This window comes from Balaenoptera musculus, chromosome 12 (genome assembly GCF_009873245.2).
Source record: "Balaenoptera musculus isolate JJ_BM4_2016_0621 chromosome 12, mBalMus1.pri.v3, whole genome shotgun sequence".
Lineage (NCBI taxonomy): Eukaryota > Metazoa > Chordata > Mammalia > Artiodactyla > Balaenopteridae > Balaenoptera > Balaenoptera musculus.
The window spans coordinates 28,121,239-28,140,411 of NC_045796.1; the positions used below are offsets into that span (position 1 = coordinate 28,121,239).

Sequence of the window (19,173 nt, forward strand, 5' to 3'; positions counted from 1 at the left end):
GGACAAGGCATTTGAGAGAGAGAGACACATTGTGACATAGTTCTTAGGGGAAGAGGCAGGACATGAAATCAGGTCTCTGGACTCTCAATTTAACACAACCATTAGAGTTTTCTGGGCCCATCAGTGCTTCACCAGGATTAGCATGAAACAACTCAGAGGGGATGATCAGGTCCTGGGCTGATGTGTGTCCATGAATATCCACACATTTTTAAGAAAAATGCCACTGCAGAGAAGGGACCAATCACACCCCATTCTCTGCTACTACAGCCTTTAGCTTTAGAGCTGAAGGGGCGGATGGTATAATGCTAGAAAATAAGAAGGTTGGGGAAGGGGTACATCACTATTTCTTCCCATCTCTGCTACGAAGCATTAGTTCTAGGATTACAGTAGATGCTCAGTTATTGTTGGCTAAACTGAACGGACAACTGTATATTGTGTTTTGGGACTCTTTCTCTGAGTTACGTTATATTGTTGTGTCTTAAGAAATTCTCACACATCTTTCTTTTGAGGTAAAATTAAAGTGAATGGGAGCGGAAGAATGATGGCATTCTCATTTTCTAACTAAGTAAGTCAAAGAAAACACTGGCATCTGTCCATGGCTCTCAGACAAAGTGGGCTTCAGAGATGCCAAGTCCATAACGACGTACTTCATCCTCCTTCTCAGGGCCCACGTTGCAACTCCAGGGGGCGCCATTTACATTCCAGTCTAGGTCAAGGGCACGGTGGGGCTTGTGGGTGCGCCGCCTTCCAAGAACCCGGTGTCTCCACTCTTTGCCATAAGACTCTCGGGCCTTGCTTAACTCTGTTAGTATTTGCAGACACTTATTTTATTTTTTTTTAGCTTTTATTAAAAACATTTTTTTTTTAACATCTTGACTGGAGTATAATTGCTTTACAATGGTGGGTTAGTTTCTGCTGTACAACAAAGTGAATCAGCTATACGTATACATATATCCCCATATCCCCTCCCTCTTGCGTATCCCACCCCTCTAGGTGGTCACAAAGCACTGAGCTGATCTCCCTGTGCTATGCGGCTGCTTCCCACTAGCTATCTATTTTATGTTTGGTAGTGTATATATGTCCATGCCACTCTCTCACTTCATCCCAGCTTACCCTTCCCCCTCCCCATGTCCTCAAGTCCATTCTCTACATCTGCATCTTTATTCCTGTCCTGCCCCTAGGTTCTTCAGAACCTTTTTTTTTTTTTAGAGTCCATGTATATGTGTTAGCAAATGGTATTTGTTTTTCTTTCTCTGACTGACTTCACTCTGTATGACAGACTCTAGGTCCATCCACCTCATTACAAATAACTCAATTTCGTTTCTTTTTATGGCGAGTAATATTCCATCATATATATGTGCCACATCTTCTTTATCCATTCATCTGTTGATGGACACTTAGGTTGCTTCCTTGTCCTGGCTATTGTAAATAGTGCTGCAATGAACATTGTGGTACATGACTCTTTTTGAATTATGAAAACACTTACTTTTAAAGATAATAGAAATAGGAGAGTTTTCCCTTTCCTTTGGTTTTTAATGAAACTGGTTTCCTGAGTAGACCGTTAACTATGATTCCAAGCTACTATTTAGGAAAGTAAAGAGTCTAAGAGGGAAACGAAACAGAGATAGGTCCTTCCATTAAAAAAAAAAAAAAACCCATTCTAAAGACAAGTTAAATAAAGAAAGAACTCCCTTAAGGAGGGAAAATTTTCTAGAGATGAGATTGCCAATCACCTTTCTTTTCTAAATCCTAACCACTTTAAAGTGATACTTCCTCTAGTTGAACTTTCTAAGTTAGATGAACATTAACCATTTCACTTATTTGGAGCATGTATATAACATACGGTGTTAAATCTGTTCGCCGTTATTTTCCTAAATACATCCTTTCAAGTACCCATTTCCGGACAATGGGAATATACTTCTCCAAAACCATAATGCAAGCACTCTTTCCTTACTTTGTTATTTTTTAAAACGAACATAATATATCCAGTATTTTAAAACGGAAGTCAGCTCATGTGACACCAGTGCTCAAAAATTTCTGATGGTTCCTCCTCTCTGGCTGAATAAATCCAGAGGCCTCACAATGACTCACAAGGACCTGGCTCCCAGGACCTCTCAGCTCCTCTTCCTCATCCCTGGGCCTCTGCGCACTCCTCTCCCTCTGCTCCTTGGGTTGTCCAGGCTGCCTGCTGCTTCAGGACATTCTTCTGCAGAGCCTGGCTATGCTCACCTCGGGGAAAGCTTTGGCAGTTCTAGTTAAAATCTGCACCACTGCTTCCACCCTTACCATCTTTACCCTACCCTTCATAGGCACCCTGCCTTATTTCTTCCTTAGTAGAATTTCTTCCACTGTCATCTTTAAAATTAAATATAAGATTTATATTATTTACAGCCCATCCCTCACCCTCATGTGCCCCTAGAATCTAAGTTCTGTTAGGTGAGGGGTTTTGTCTGTTTTACTCACTGCTGTTTTTCTAGTGCACAGCAGAGTGTACACACTTGCTAGGTACTCAATACCTATTTTTGTTGGACAAATCAGCATTATCAGATCATATAGTTATACAATATTATGTTTTATAAACTCTGGATTAACCAGGTTTATATTATAAGCAAAATGTCACACAATTTTTTCTTCCCAAATCATTAACTTATAAATGTAGATTAGAAATCTTAGTATAGTGCTACTGTTTAACTCTGCTCTTTGTCATGACAACGGTTATGGGTGCGATTTAGAAGCTGTGTATTTTTAGGGAAGTCACTGAATTTCCTTCCAGTGGATGGTTTACTTTAAAAATGAACCCAGAAAAACCTTTTTATTTGAAAAACAGATGGATTGCTAAAGGGGTCACAACACATTTTAAGTTTCCTGTGAGAAGACAGTAAATGATAGAGCCTGAACAAAGGCTCGCCTGTCTCTTAGTTCTCAGAAAAGCTTGACACCAAGGTCCTGTCCCTGGACAGTCTCTGAGAGCCTCTGCGGAGCTCGCCAAAGCACCACTACACACTGCTTTCAGCCTCCCCCCATGTATTTTTACCCCTCTTTAATGTTTTTAAAGTTACCAGCAGCCCCCCCTCCCCCCCCCCGCCCGGGATATACATAACTTCCACCATAATCAATATCCCCCATAGAGGGGTACATTTGTTACAATCAATGAACAAACACTGACACACCATCATCACCCAAAGTTCCAAGTTTACATGAGATTCACTCTTAGTGTGGTACATTCTGACTTTGGACAAATTTATAATGACATGTATCCACCATTATACAGAGTAGCTTCACTGCCCTAAGGTCCTTCTTTTATGTTTATGTTTTTCTATTATAAGAGTAATACACACTTCACATACATACATACACACACACACACACACACACACACTCTCTCTTCCAAAAAAATAAAAATAAATAAAAGTAATACACGCTGATGGTAGGAAAGCTGTGAAATGCAGAAAAATATGATGAATCAAGTAAAGTTAACTTTTTTCCTACCACTAAAAATAATACACACACGTTTGCAACCATTCACATTTGGAAAACCACAGTATATATGTAGTTCTTTAAATAGCTTTACATCAGCAGAATCTTCCTTTATTTGACACAGACTTTAGGACACTCAGAGCCATTAAACATTTCTCCTTGTCTTTTCTCCAAATACTGCAAGTAAACTAACTGGTGGTGCAAAATAACTACCTACATACCTTTATTCCCATAGACAAAAACCTTATGGTTTTTGGGTCCCAGCTGAGAAGAAAGGAACAAAATAGAGATCTTGAACTTGGAAATGGGCAATTGTCTTTGTTCGTTTTTAGCCGAATGAAAGCTGCACTCTCTTGAAATAACTGAAACACTTCTTGGTACCACCTCGAGGGGGTCTCTGGGGTGAAGGCAGACTACGTGTGTGCGTGTGTTCCTGCATGCATGTGTATCTGTGTGTGTGTTACATCTTATAATTCTGATAACCTAAGGAAGTTCCACAATGTTTTGTTCTGCATTGTTCTATAGCATCTGTGCAATGAGCTCTCTCCCATCCCTGATGCAATGGGCTCTTTAGCGTGTTTGTTCTGGAAGGCTTCCATTTGCCACAGAACCACAAACCTCAGTTACTTGACTTTCATATTGTTTTGCGACTTCTGTGCTATTTCATGGGCTGTGTTTCAAGGGATGGCACTTTATTTTTTATTATTATTTTAAAAATTTTTTATTGGAGTACACTCGGTTTACAATGTTGTGTTAGTTTTAGGTGTACAGCAAAGTGATTCAGTTATACATATACCTATATCCACTCTTTTTAAGATTCTTTTCCCCTATACGCCATTACAGAGTATTGAGTAGAGTTCCCTGTGCTATACAGTAGGTTGGATGGCACTTTAATCTGTGACACAAGGCACAAGAATGCTGGGATGACATGCATTCTGCAAAGGGAACGGCTGATCCCAGAAAGTCCATTTGTTTGGGAGAAGGTGACTCTGTGAGAGAGAATTCAATAAAAGCCCAACTCATCTCCAAGATGTAGCAAACAGAGTAGCGGTTACCCCAAGGCACAGTTCATGTTACAAACACCTCTTCATCTATGTCTAGTTCACCACCAGAATAAGTTTGGCACTTGTCAGGTGTAGGTTTTAGTAAAGCAAACAACAATAAAAAACAATCTTTGTATCCTTAGAAATCAGAAAAACTGCCTAAAATCTCTCTTATTACAAAATGAATGCTTAATTTTTGTCGAACACTTGAAAAATATAGAGAGAAAAAAAGAAGGAAATAAAAATCATCCATTATCCCAACATCCAGGTAGCCAAAAACACTTCTTGAGTATTGGGAAATTATAATTCTCTCATTCAACTCAATTCTGATATTGACCAATGGTGACCTTCCTATCTCCACCTGGACATACCCAATACTGAGAGAAACTCATAAAAAGAGCAAAATGGAAATGATTTGTTGCTTTATTCCTGAAGCAAGTGTAAATAAAACCCACGAAAACAACATATGAGGGTTAAACTTAGAATCACTATGGCCATGTGATTTCATAGTGAGGGACTAGCCTCTTGATTTTTCAGAATTACATGCCTTAATTATAATTTTCTAGTATAACTTCTATTTTATAACTTTAGATCTGTAAAAATGATAGTTGTGTATTTTTTAGTAAAAGAAAAAAAATGGAAATTATTTATCTCAACAAAAGAGAGTTTTTATTTATGAACTGGGGTTTTGCTGTGAGTGGGGAAGGACTTATTAGGATCATTTGTGAGATATTTAATTCCAAGTGGTCAACAAAGAATAACTGTTCGTTTGGTTTAAGTAACAAACTCCATCATCTCATTAATGTTCATTGATAATCAAAAAATTAAATATACCTGTTTTATTACTACTATTATCAACGTGATGATTTGTTTACATAAATGATAATCATGATCTTCATTAAAGGCTATTACATGAAATGTTGTTTGTATTGAGTTGAACGATGATTTATGCATTCTAACTTTTACTCAATGATAATTGTCGAGTGTTAAATTGTTTATGGGACTTTCATACACAGCTGGTGGGAGGGTAAATGGGTACAGCCACTTTGGAAAACTATTTGGCAGAATCAGTCTAAGTTGAATATGGACATGCCCTATGACCCAACAGTTGCAATTCTAGGTAAGTACTCAAGAGACAATGTGTAATTTTGTGCACAAAAAGACTTGTACAAGACTGTTCACAGCAATATTACTTGTAACAGTCCAAAACTAGGGAGAGCCAAATGTTCATTACCACTAGCATTAATAAATAGTCACATGCACATACACATACATACACATACACTGGAACAGTCTACAGCTGTGGTCAGAAATCTTTTTCTGTAATATGTTAGACTTTGGAAATCATATGGTCTCTAACACAGCTACTCAACTCTACCAATGCAGTGCGAAAACAGCCTTAGACAATATATAAATGAATGGCAATGGTTATATTCTAATAAAACTTTATTTACAGAAACAAGCGACAGGGCAATTTTAGCCCATAGGTCATTATTTGCTGATCTCTATTCTGTAACAAAAGAAAACAGAGAAAGAATGAATTATAACTATGTGCAACAGCATGGATGAATCTCACAGACAATGTTGAGTTAAAGAAGGTAGACAGAAAAATATATATACTTTTTGATTCCATTTATAAAAATTTCAAAGTTAGGGGATAGTGATAGAAGCCAGTGAATTAGTATGGATCTTTGGGAGGTGTTGTCTGGGAGGAGGTATGTGTGAAGCTGTCTACACCGATCTGTGTGGTTTTACATGCATGTGTTAACTTTGTAAGAATTAATGAGGTGTACACCTAAAAATTGGATATTTATCATAATTTAAGCTATATTGCAATAAAATATAAGAAAAAATTTTCTATCTAAATATGTCAGTAGCTAAACAAACTAATAGCAGGGGAGTTAGAAGTGCCAATAAATATGCGAACTACAATTTCAACTGTTGAGGGATATCAGGCTATTGATAAATATAAGCTTGGACACATGTACACATATATTAGTTCATATATACCAATGTTAAATACATTAATGGAAAACTTGCTCTTTTAAAGATGCTAACATTTGAAACATATCTTCCAAGAAGTTTTCCCTAAAAGAAAGTAAAGAAAATTGACACTCATGGTCAAACTTTCTTTTTAAAAAAAAAATCAGACACTTCTCCATTTCCAACAGTACAATTGCTACAGGGAAAAAATTCTTTATTTATTGTAATGGCCTAAAATTTACACAACTCTGTGTGGTTACAAGTCTGAGCCCTGACCCTGAACTTCTGGAGTCCAGGCAGGCGGATTAGGTTGAGAGAAATGACTGGCTCCTTCTCCTACTTGACTCTCAAAGCTGCTTTCAATCTTAAACGCCTATGAAAGCAACATCTGAAAAAACTAAGCTCCTTCAAATATTGAGAGATTTGCTTTAGCCTCTGTGATGACCAAGTTCCAAATGTCTTTGCTAAATTACCCACAACGTGATCACAGTCATTCATATACTGCTTCCCAGAATCATCTTGGCATTTCATTATCGACCATGTGGTACGCATGATCCATGAAAGAAGACTCCTTGATACAAAAAGTGAAACAGCAGACAGAGGACAATACCTTTTCCCACTGACTACTTGGTAGAATCAATTATTAACAAACTTGTTCTATAAAGAAAGTAGTAATTCAGGAATAAGATGTACTTTTCCTCAGAAATGTGGAAAATGTATTTTTGAATTCAATATCTACTTCCAAAATGTTCAACTACATTTTTCCAAGTATTTGATTTTCTAAAAGAAGACAAAATATTGAAATGCATTCTCTTGACATTGCAATATAATTTTATGGTTTTAAAATTTTTTTCCAGCTCTACTGAGGTACAGTTTAAAGAATGTATATATTTAGGTTGCACAATGTAATCTGTTAAAGATTTATGACCTGATGGTTTAACATATACATATATAGTGAAATGATTACTACAGTGAAGTTAATTAGCATATCCATCACTTCACATAGTTACCATTTTTCTTTTGTGGTAAGAATACAAGATTTACTGTCTTAGGAAATTTCAAGTACACAGTAGTCTTATTAACTATACTCACTATGCCGTACATTAGAACACTGTAACTTATTCATCTCATAACTGGAAGTTTGTACTGATGGAAGAAATTTTTACATATTGAGGTATGGGGAAGTCATTCTGGCTTATACATGATTTAACTTGAACTTTTGGCTAACCAAAACAGCCTGTTTGTGGCCTATTAAACATGCATTGTGCATCTGTTTGAACCATTAAAGAAAAGAATGCATTTAAAAATCAAAATGGAGTAACTGTGGTTCAGGCACCCAAAATGGAAGTAGGTGGCCATGGTGGATGTGGTTTCAGACACGTTCCTGTATTACTGAGAACTTGAATATTTTGAACTGTATCAGACTCTAGGACATCACCAGCTGTTCTCAAAACAATATCTGCTAGCAGATGCTAGCTGCAACCTCATAGTCTCAAGGTCTACCCTTGTAACTATGCAATCATTTCCGACCCCAATCCTTGCTTAATAAGCACTCTTACTTCTTGCCGGCTCCAATCCTAATTCTTGACAAATGACTTATATAATTTTGTGGGTTTTACCTTTATAACCTTCCCTGCATTTTGTAGTCTAGCAGAACACAATTCAAGTACTTCTTGAATCTGTGCAATATGATTTTAGAAAGAAGCTTGGTATGGGAAATATTTTTATAAACTTACTATACATATTACAGAAACTCTCAGATTTGTAGTTTATGATGATCACTGAACAATGAAGATACTCATGTTCCCCAATCTTATGGAATTCTATATCCTATTAACATTTCTGGCATTATTTTCTTATACTTATGAATGTGAGGGTTTCTTTCAGAATGAAGTTTTCTGCTGTGCCAAATAGAATTAGAACCCTCAGAGTCCAGAATTTAGTTAAAGATAAAATGACAATATACAAGATTTCATAATGTTAACTACCTCATTAGGTTACACGCCATAAAACATTTTAAATGTTGACTCTACACCAAATGTAGTAAACTCATATTGGTTGACTACCCAAACGTAGGCAAAAGCAAATTCTTTGCATTTGCTTATTGTTATATATAACATACCTTTACATTTGCCTTTAAGATTTTTGCAGTAAAAAATCAGTAATTAATTTTGATAGTGTCCAAGCTAGCTTCACAAAAGTTGAAAACTTGCATTTATCTGTCAGTGTAAAAGCTTTGGGCTTATGGAAACTGAGCTTTCTTTACCACCAGTTAGCTGTCTCGTTGGAACTGATATCCTGGCAAGTTAATAAAATATCTTTTGACATTTAGATAGGACAAAATCTTATAGCTCAAAGACAGCAATTGATATAATGGGAGCAAATATTTATTTCATCTAAAATTATCTTTTGGTGTATCTTTTACAATATACATCACATTGTCTCATTCTTTGAAAATTTCTATATTTGTGAATGTTTATAATCTATACACATTAGAAAATATTATATACTTATAGCTGGCAAGGCAGGTGGTTTGAGATTGACAAGTTGGGACCTCTTAAGCCATGCTGAATAGCTAGCTATCATGAATAATTTGTCTGTTAAAAAGATTTAAATATTACAATGAAATACAATTATAATCTGTATTCCTTCCAGTAAAAAGCCCAACATTGTTTTTGGGTCAAAACAGAGATAACATTGTCTCTGGAACATTACAAAAAATGCAGTTTGATGTATACAAGGATTCCTAGGGGGACTCATCCTGAGAGCAAAAAGCCTTTGAATGAAATTTGTGAGAGGGGAAAGTGAACGGGAGAAGGAGTAGCTGAGGAGGAAGAGGGAGTTTGGATGTGATTGGCCAGGGGCAGGCCAGGGGTGGGCCAAGCTCAGGAGGCATTGGTACTGTCAGAGCTCAAATGGCTTAGCACCTTTGGTCTCCTTGACAACTGGGAAGTACAGGTGGAGGCATCCCCTCTATGCAAGACAAGTCAGAAAAGAGCGTTCTTGACGCACCACGAGGTCAGAGGAGGACTTAAGAGGAGAATACATAACCTTACACTTTTCTTCTATCTTCATTCTGAATTTTTTTGGTGCTTCTTTGGAGTTTTAGGCCAATTCTGGGTGCTAGGGATACAAAGATATTTAAATAAAATGAACACCTGCTCCCTTGAAACGTGCAGGCTAGATGGAGAAATGGAGAAATAATTCAATATTTGCAGTATGAGAGAGAGGGGCTTGTGAATTAGGGTCAAGGAAGGCAGCCCCCTGACCACTGCAGGAGGAGCAGGCACCCAAAGGAGAAAAGGGCAGGGTGTTCGTGAACAGGGGGCAGTTACTTTTCTGAAATGCCTGTTGGAACACAGAGCTTGTGTTTTACATTCTATTTTTAGTGAGTGGACATTAGTTCATAAATTCTAACCTTAGAACTGCTTCAAATAATACCCATTTACCCCTCTCTAGTTGGTTCTTTCTCATTTCCTTCATTAATTTCAGACCTTCACCTACCACTTTCTGCTTGCCTCCGCTACTCTCCTTACTCTCATCAGAATATCATGCTTTCTTCTTAGAAAGAAGGGAAACAGTGAGATGGATTAGTCTCAGTTTCTGCCCTCAGATATGTGTCACCCTGAGAGATGTGTCTCTATCCTTACGCTTCCTTGTCCACCATCACCACCTTTTCCCAGTCACAGTATGAGGGGGGTTTAAGGCTCACAATTACTCTCTTTCTCTTCAGAAATATCCAACCACTTCTTCTACTCGCTCTTTCCTCTCTGCAGCAAAATATCCTCAAACCTTTCCCATCTTGAGAACTCCTTCCAGGCACTGTCATATTACCCACCTTCCTTTCTAAGACAAATTTCTGGAGAGAGTAGCACTCCTCCTTGGTTCTCTTTATTTAGCTCCATGCTGCCCTCCTGACCCTTCGCCCTTCCACTAGTTATGCTCTTGCTGATATTCTATTACCTTCAGGTTGCTCAGTCCAAGAACACCTTTTAGGCTTGATCTCATTTGACCTCTATGGTATTTCACGTTTTTAGCATGACCTTCCTTTGAAAGTCTTTCCTCTTGACCAAGATGATAGCATTCTGTCTTGTTTTCCTTCTGTTTCTCTTAATCTTAATCTCCTATCCACTTAATCTTCTACCTATTTAGGCTTCTTTAGACTCCTCTTGAACCTGCCCAACTCTTTAGTTATGCTTCCAAGTGTTCTAAGGTGCATCTCCATCTCACTCCTCGCCTGCCCCACGGTGTCATCATCGTTGATATGCAGTCACCACTGCCTACCAGCAGATCACTCTCCTGAGCTCCAGACTCCCTTCTGCACCTGAGAAGTCCTTGGGCATCTCAGTGTATTATGCCCAAATTTAACTCATCATCTCCCCCAGTTGCAAATCTGATTCTCGAATACTCTCCACTGGGAGTAGGTGGGGGGAAGCACATCTCTATCTGTTCTCTATCTACTTAGCTATATTTCCTACATTCACTCCTTTGTAAAGTCCTATCATCCTCTCTCAAAGTCCGCTGACTCTCACACCTTCTGTCCTCCCTGACATTGGCTTAGTTCAGGCACAGACTCATCATTTCGTTCCCAATTATTGCTGCAGTTCCTTAAGCTGGTTTCTTTCTTCAGTCTTGTCCTCCTCCAGTGTATTCTCTATTCTGACCAGGTGATCCCTCTAAAAACTGTATTTCACATTGTAGCTCCCCTGCTTAAACATCCCTAAATGGTCTTTACCCTGTTATAAGACCCCTTATAATCTGCCCCATCTCCCCCTCCACACTGATTATCTTATCATTTCTTTCCTCTTATTCTGTTCTCCAGGTATAATGACTTCCAGTTTCTCTGACTGGTCACATTAAGCATCCTGTACCTGCTGCTCCTGTTACCTAGAATTGCCAACGCCTTTCACAGCAGGCTGCCCCTTTCCAGCCTCACAGGGCTGTGAGCTGCTTCTCTTTGACACTCAGCTCCTTATCACCACTTGCACAGACCTGTCCTGACACCCTTCTCCCTCCCATAACACCCTGGCCCATCCTTATTATGGTTTCTCATGCTATGTTGTCATTGCCTGTGTCGTTGTCCATGCCCCACTGGATTGGGAGCTTCTTGAGGGTAGGAACCAGAACTTCAATGTCTTCGCATCCCTACACTGGCACACATTATGTACCTATAAATGTTGGTTGATTGAATAATTTTTTTTGAAGTGTAGCTTTGTGCGAAGGATGATAGGTCTCATTTTCTCTTCCTTCAGACTGAAAATGAAGCTAATACAAGACCGGCACATTTATATTTTTGGGGTTTGATAACTTCAGTTCTGATAGTTTGACCTTTGCTTGTGTTGTTGTTCTGCAGCTAGCTCTTATCTGAGTTCTGGTTTTCAGCTGCAAACAAAAGTGTGGTGTTTGGTTGCTGTGGAAATGCTGCCACATTCCACGGAAAACAACTGTGAAACTAGCAAACTTATTTTCCTTATGCAAGACAATATTGGTTTCCAAATAAAAATTTTTGAAAGGCAGCAAGAGAATGTAAAAGCCTTTTAAATGATAAACCTCAGGGTGAAATAATACTTTGTATATTCTTGTAAATATAGAGAAGACGAAATAATAATCCCTCTGTTTTCTTAACCCAGTGCTCCAGCTGGAGAATAAAGGGTGGTGACAGGGATTCTACCTAGCTCACTATTACATCAACTTTCAGAGTGACACTAGTAGAGGGGTAGGCACACAGTAGTGCTCAAGAAATAACTGATAATCACCTGTATTCTTAGGGTATGTTCTAATTGTCTATTTGTAGAGAACTATGTATTTCTCATCCTGTAACCCAGAGCAGTATGCTTGGGAAACTCCCACTTAGTTCAATTAGGAGCTGACCCATTCCTTGGCTGAGTTAGCAGAGGGTTTTAAATGCTATACCCATCAGTCTTTGGCACATCTGGGCCATGCTTTACAGACAATTGTGCTGTTTTGACAAATGCATCAGCATGTATCTCTTCAGCAAATATTAAGCTCTAGTGAGGGGCTAGGTGGCTGGACCCTCTTCCAGATGCTGGACTCTTAGCAGTAAATAAATTAATTCCTTGTTTTCATGATATTTACATTTACATTCTGTATATATGGGTGTGTGGTGCAGTGAGACTGGGAGAGAGTGATGAATAAACAAACGAATATAAAATACATCACTTGGTGATGAGTGCATTGAAAAGTAAAACAAGGCCGGGCCCTGGGTGAGAGATGAGGATAATGCCGTCTCTGCCCTCCCTTGGGAATGTCCAGGTTTCAATTTGTTCTCTTTTAGAGTTAGAAAATATCATCCTTGGACATGCATATAGGAGTGAAATGATGTACTCACATGATAAGAATGAAGTGCTTCGTAAGTGTAAGACAAAATTAATTGGTGGGAATGTAAATTGATACAGCCACTATGGAGAAGAGAATGGAGGTTCCTTAAAAAACTAAAAATAGAACTACCATGTGACCTAGCAATCCCATTCCTGGGCATACACCTGGAGAAAACCATAATTCCAAAAGATACATGCACCCCAATGTTCATTGCAGCACTATTTACAATAGCCAGGACATGGAAGCAAACTAAATGTCCATCAACAGAGGAATGGATAAAGAAGATGTGGTATATATATATACAATGGAGTATTACTCAGCCATAAGAAGGAACGAAATTGTGCCATTTGCAGAGATGTGGATAGAACTAGAGACTGTCATACAGAGTGAAGTAGTCAGAAAAAGAAAAACAAATATCGTATATTAACGCATATATCTGGAATCTAGAAAAATGATACAGATGAACCTATCTGCAAAGCAGAAATAAAGACACGGACATAGGGAGCAAACGTATGGACACCAAGGGGGGAAAGGGGGCGGTGGGATGAATTGGGAGATTGGGATTGACATATATACACTACTATGTATAAAATAGATAACTAATGAGAACCTACTGTACAGCACAGGGAACTCTACTCAATGCTCTGTGGTGATCTAAATGGGAAGGAAATCCAAAAAGGAGGGGATATATCTATACGTATAGCTGATTCACTTTGCTGTACAGCAGAAACTAACACAACATTGTAAAGCAACTATACTACAATAAAAATTTTAAAAAATTAATTCAAATTCCCAAGGCATTTTAATCTCAGTAAATCAAAGTTAAGCAACTTGAAAGCTTTTGTCTTTGAACATAGACCTTCACTTTTATAAAGTTAAGTGCACATAAAATAGTCCTTACAATAATCTTTAATAACCTATGATGATAATATGCTTATTTCTACATTGCAAACATGTACTTGAAAATATCTATTCACTTGAAGCAAACTGAAACAGTTTAATATTGAAAGTATATCAAAGCTGTCAGTTTGCATAAAAAATACTACTAATATTAAATTAAATACAAGAACTCAGAACATTTTAGTCATTAGTATCAATAAAATAATATTTATATTTCTAGGACTTCTAACAGTTTACTGAATGCTTTAATATTTGTTATTTGATCCTCAACAAACCTAATAAGGTAGATAATAATATTATTATTATTACTTATTCCATTTTAGGGAGGAATAAACTGAGATCTATAACTCTTAAGTGACTTGCCTATGACCACACAATTTTTAGCTGGTCCAGATCTTTAAATGCCCTGTTCTTTCCACTATGCCACCAAAGTAGTGACCTACTTTGATAACATACTATTTTGCCTTAAAACAGACTGTGTATTAATTTCTAAGAAAAAATGTATAGACCTCAAAATTGTCCACATACAAAAATCACAGGCAGATGCCAGTGATAAGAGCAAAATTTTAAAATAAAAAAATCTCCCAATTTTATTAGATGAAAAAGTTCCAAAAAGTGAAAAAATATCAATTTTTTCCCAGTATAAAAGATGACAATATTGTACTTCTTAAATAAAATACTATGATATCTGATATCAAAGAGAAAAGATAAAAGTAATATTCATTAAAATAATCAAGCCTAGAATTCAGGCCATCAGTTTCCAATATACATTGGGTTAAAATTATTTAATTTCACAAGTATTTGGTGAACAGCTGTACTCAATACTGCCCCACAGAAACTAGTTTATAGAATATTCTATAATACCCTCTGTCTAAATTAAAAAATGCTCTCTAACTGACTAAATAAAAGAGACCAGAACGCTCTTTCGTTTGGTACTTCTGTCCTTTTTATAGCCAGTGGTAACAGTCAAACTGTCTACAATAAGGCCTCAAATTCCTTTCCAATTTATCCTTTTATACTCCTTGTGGCCTGAAACACTTACTTCCTTCTCCACTCCTCAGTTTTCCTGTATTTGGGCTTTTAAAAATGGTCATGTATCTACTTAGAATGCTGCCTCTTTCTTGGTCTTTGCATATCAATCCACGTGTCTTCATATCCCAATTGTACGCACTCTTTTCATCTTCTGAAGTTCCAACACACTTTATTTCTTTTCTATCATTTGTCACTCTCAAGCTAGCATTGCAGATTTTGGGGTTTGGGGCTTGAATCTCTGCCTGGAATGTAAACTCTCTGAGTGTAGGGCCTGTGCTCCACTGGTCTTTGCATTCCCAGTGCCTAGCATAGCACCTTGCATATAGTAGATGCTCAATGAATATCCTTTGAATGACTATTAGATGATGCCTTTGAGGTATGACAAAATTTTGAAGAACATATTTAATATTTTTTAAAATTGCTCTCACATTTGCATAGTTTTGTCTTTTTAATTGCTTTTCTAAACACTGTTAATGTCATCAATAAATAATTTACTATTTGTTTATTATTGTTTATCATCAAGTTGCTTATTTTCAGTTGTTTATTATTTATTTATTAATTTATTGATGCATAAACCATATCTAGGGCATCATAGCAGGCAACGTCTCCTCACAGAACATCACATTCGGTATTACCAGGACAACCCCTGGGCTGGAAGGGACAGACATTTTTATTACCACTTTGCAGAAAAACTATAAATTGAAGTCTGAAAGATGAAGCAACTTCTGAAAGTACACAGTTAATTTTTCAGAGGTTGGACTACAAAGCAAGTCTCTCTGTGCTCATGTTAAATGTTAATAAAATATTGATCTTATGGTATTCTATTTCTTTGAAAACTGACGATCGATCTCTTGAAATGATTTACAAAAAATTTCAACCAGAAACCTGACAATATGAACACCCCTTTCTAAGCCATGGCAGATAAGAAAGTACGACCTTACATTCTAATGATATGACACCAATCAGCATGAAAGGAATCACACATGAAACAAAAGCAGGGCCACTGAAAATTTCAAATTGTAAAATTACAAGGGAAAGAAGGGCACCAAGTCTGATCGGGAGCTCTTTTTAGAAAGTTTCTTTCCCCAGGATTTAGCATTTCTCAGACAGAAGTTAGCAAATGAACTAAGTGAATTAACATCGATCATTTTATGTAGTTTCTTTAATACTCTTGGCTCTTTGTACCTAGCAGTTTCATTATACTTTGAAAAATAAAATCCTTTTAGGAACTGGCCACACCTCATACGTTAATTGTGTAATGAGAGATAATTTCTCTCCCACTTCCTTCTTCCCTTGGTTATCAATTCATTACACCTAATTAAGGTACACATCTTACTATACAGTTGTGCACCCTTTGATATAGTTCTGTAAACTTTGAGGTCTGTATTAACTTGAGAGAAATCTTATGGCTAAATTGAGAAAAAGGAGGGGGATGGGAGTTAGCAGTTTTGAACTCCTTAAGGGTGAAGGAAAGAAGAAAGCAGCATTTATTACAATTTGGTACTTAACATTGTCTACATTTTACCCCTCTGACAGAATTTTAAGGAATAAATAGTAAATACTCAGTGTAGCCAGCTCTGCAGTACATCTTTATTTACCTTCATATCCAACACAAACTATTGCCCTGAACATAGAAATGATTGCCTGTAAGGCCCACATATGACAATAGTTTGCTCTCACTTAAAATGGTTTTGAATTCAGTACTTCAGAGTAACTTCAGATGAATTTTACACTTATGTCTCATTGAATGTAATGAGCCAGAAGTATGAGTTTAATGAGGATGACTTGTTCATGGACGTCATGAGGTAAACAACTCAAAGCACAAAAATTGTATTTTTCAGAAAGATCTGGGGAGACACCGGTGGGACAGAAGAAAACTGCAAATGGTGTGCCTGGCTAGTGACCCTCTTCCCCATTCCATCTCAGATGTGCTGAAGCACAGCTGGGGTCCAGGCAGGGGCCCCAAACCTGGTGTGTGAGTGGGTAGAGAGGGAATGCCGGAGGGGGTGAGCCGAGAACTTGACACTTCAAAGCTCTGAATGTCTTAGGTTGGCTTCCATTAGGGATCTCAATATTGGGGTGGCATAAAGATCAGAGTGAAGTTCTGGAAATGCAGACTTTATATATTTGGTTTTCTTGTTTCAAAATTTTGACTTATTCATAAAAAGGTTATAATGTGATCTGCAAGAACACCAACTACATTCATGACTTAGAAACACTTAGAAAACTTAACAGTCCCTTTAAACAGCAGAGACTCCTTATCCTTTACTGTTGAAGATATAAAGTTTTCTCAAGAAATGCTTCGGGAAGTCTTAAGGGCACGATCACAGGTTCCTCTCAAAGGAAGCAACAAACTAACTCAGATAAGACCTCAGACAGTGGTGAAGCGGAGCTTTGTTATTTTTGTGTTATGTAGATGCCCCTTCTTGATAAAATATAAGATGTGGTCTCAGTTTTAGTGAGTTACATGTTCACACCTTGAGTTTTTCTTGTTTCTTTTAAGGGAATAAATCATTCAACTTCTTTCTTCATTATCTTGCACACTATTGCTGTGAAATGGTAGCCCTTGGCTTCAGGTGGACACATGCTAATGGCGGATTGATCCATCTGTATTGATACCCATAATAGTTTTATTTTGGTATTCTCTTTCATCTAAGATTTCAAAGGACTTTGTAAATGTTTCAGTTAAATTTTGTAGCAATCCTCTTAAAAAGATAAGCAGGAAAAAGTCTAAGCCTTCTTAGGTGTAAGCTCCTTGAGGGCATAATTTTCATTATCGGAGTAACTCCAGCTCACTAGACATAGTAATATCTTCAACAGTCAATAAATATTTACCATCTACTTTAAAGGTAAAACGTACAAGTGTCTTCCTATTCCATCTTTAATTATCCCATGCCCTTAAACTAATAAAAACTTCCATTATCATGGTTCCTTTATATTATTTAGTTCTATATCCCTAAGAAAATAGAAATCTAATAAACTAATGAAACCCACAAGCTTAATAATACACTGCTATTGCCAAAGATATCCATATTTTGAAAGAGAGGCTATGTCTTAATTTACTTATAATAAATGATCTAACTATGTAAGGTACTCAGGGTGGACTTCATCTGTGACATATTTAAGTACTCAGTTAATTGTAAATCTTATGACAGTGGTAGTAATAGAAAGCTGATTTATATAAATATTCCTCTAATTTTGGGAATTTGTGTAAGTTGGCAGATTCACTGGGGGAATGCATTTGGTGGCCAGGAGTGTCTTCTGGTTAGGGTTATAAACCACACCATATTATGCAGAAGAGATGGAAAGATGATTGACTTTAAGTGAATTCAAGTCTATAGGAAGTAGTAGACAGTCTATTGCTGTCCTTGTCCTAGCTATAAACTAATCAAGCAACTCACATGAGAGCTAGTACAAGGAAAAATTCATCAAAATAAGTTATGTGTTCATGTGCTTAAAGTCATCATAAATTAAAACTGATTCATGTTAGTAGATCATGTAGAAGCTATAATCAAATCATATTTTAGCGGGATTAAGGTCCTGTAGTATTCGATCATTTGCCACAAATTTCTTTCTGTAAAATGAGGATTATAATAGCACCAAACCATATTGCTATTGTGAAAGTTAAATGAGTGAGTTGATGAATAGATCTGATGTGGTGATGAGATGGTTTCCCAAATCCAAAGTTGGGACATATGGCTGGACAAAGGAATTTTTTCTGCTTCCATCTCTCTCGCTCTCTCTCTCTCTGTGGTTTGTACCCTGCACTGTTAGCATTCTGAGGCATTTTCGTGGTTAAAGGAAAGGAATACTGGACATTTGAAATGGATTTATGGATGCTATGCTATGTTCATTGTTCATGTGCTTCCAGTAGAATGTTCATTTTCCAGTGGATATGTTACTATATAGCCCCATCTTAATTAAAATAAAAACATATAAGAACTGCATCAGAAAGGTTTAAAATACTAGCACACGAAAATAAAGATCAGAAGACCAGGAAAATACAGTGTTTGTGTTTGGTTTCTGTTTTTGGTTTGTTTTTAGGTCATGAGCAACTTTTGGTTTTTTATTACTTGATTATCTTGAATTATAAATTACCAAGACGTTCCGCTGCCTCTATCTTGCTGTCTGCTTTTGAGCCATCTTACCAATAACCTAGGCTGCCAACATATGAGGTAGCCAGAGAAAATGGAAGGAGCTAAAATGAATAATTTTTTTCTTTGCTTATGAGTATGGTTCAAAGTTGGAATGGATTAGGGTGAAATTTTGGTGAAAGTCAAATTTAAGGATTATTTTTATTTATTCATGCTACTGTTTTGTTCTATTACTATAATTACTTAATTAAAAGTTCATTGAACATAGTTTAGTGGCTCAAATAAGATCTAAACACTAGACCTAA

At 37.1% G+C, this 19,173-nt stretch overlaps 1 protein-coding gene across 2 annotated transcripts in view; it reads right to left on the reverse strand.

Annotated features, from left to right (window-relative positions):
* PDE7B (phosphodiesterase 7B) overlaps positions 1-19,173 on the reverse strand; it is a 346,643-nt gene that overhangs the window by 200,869 nt on the left and 126,601 nt on the right. The window lies entirely within an intron of this gene.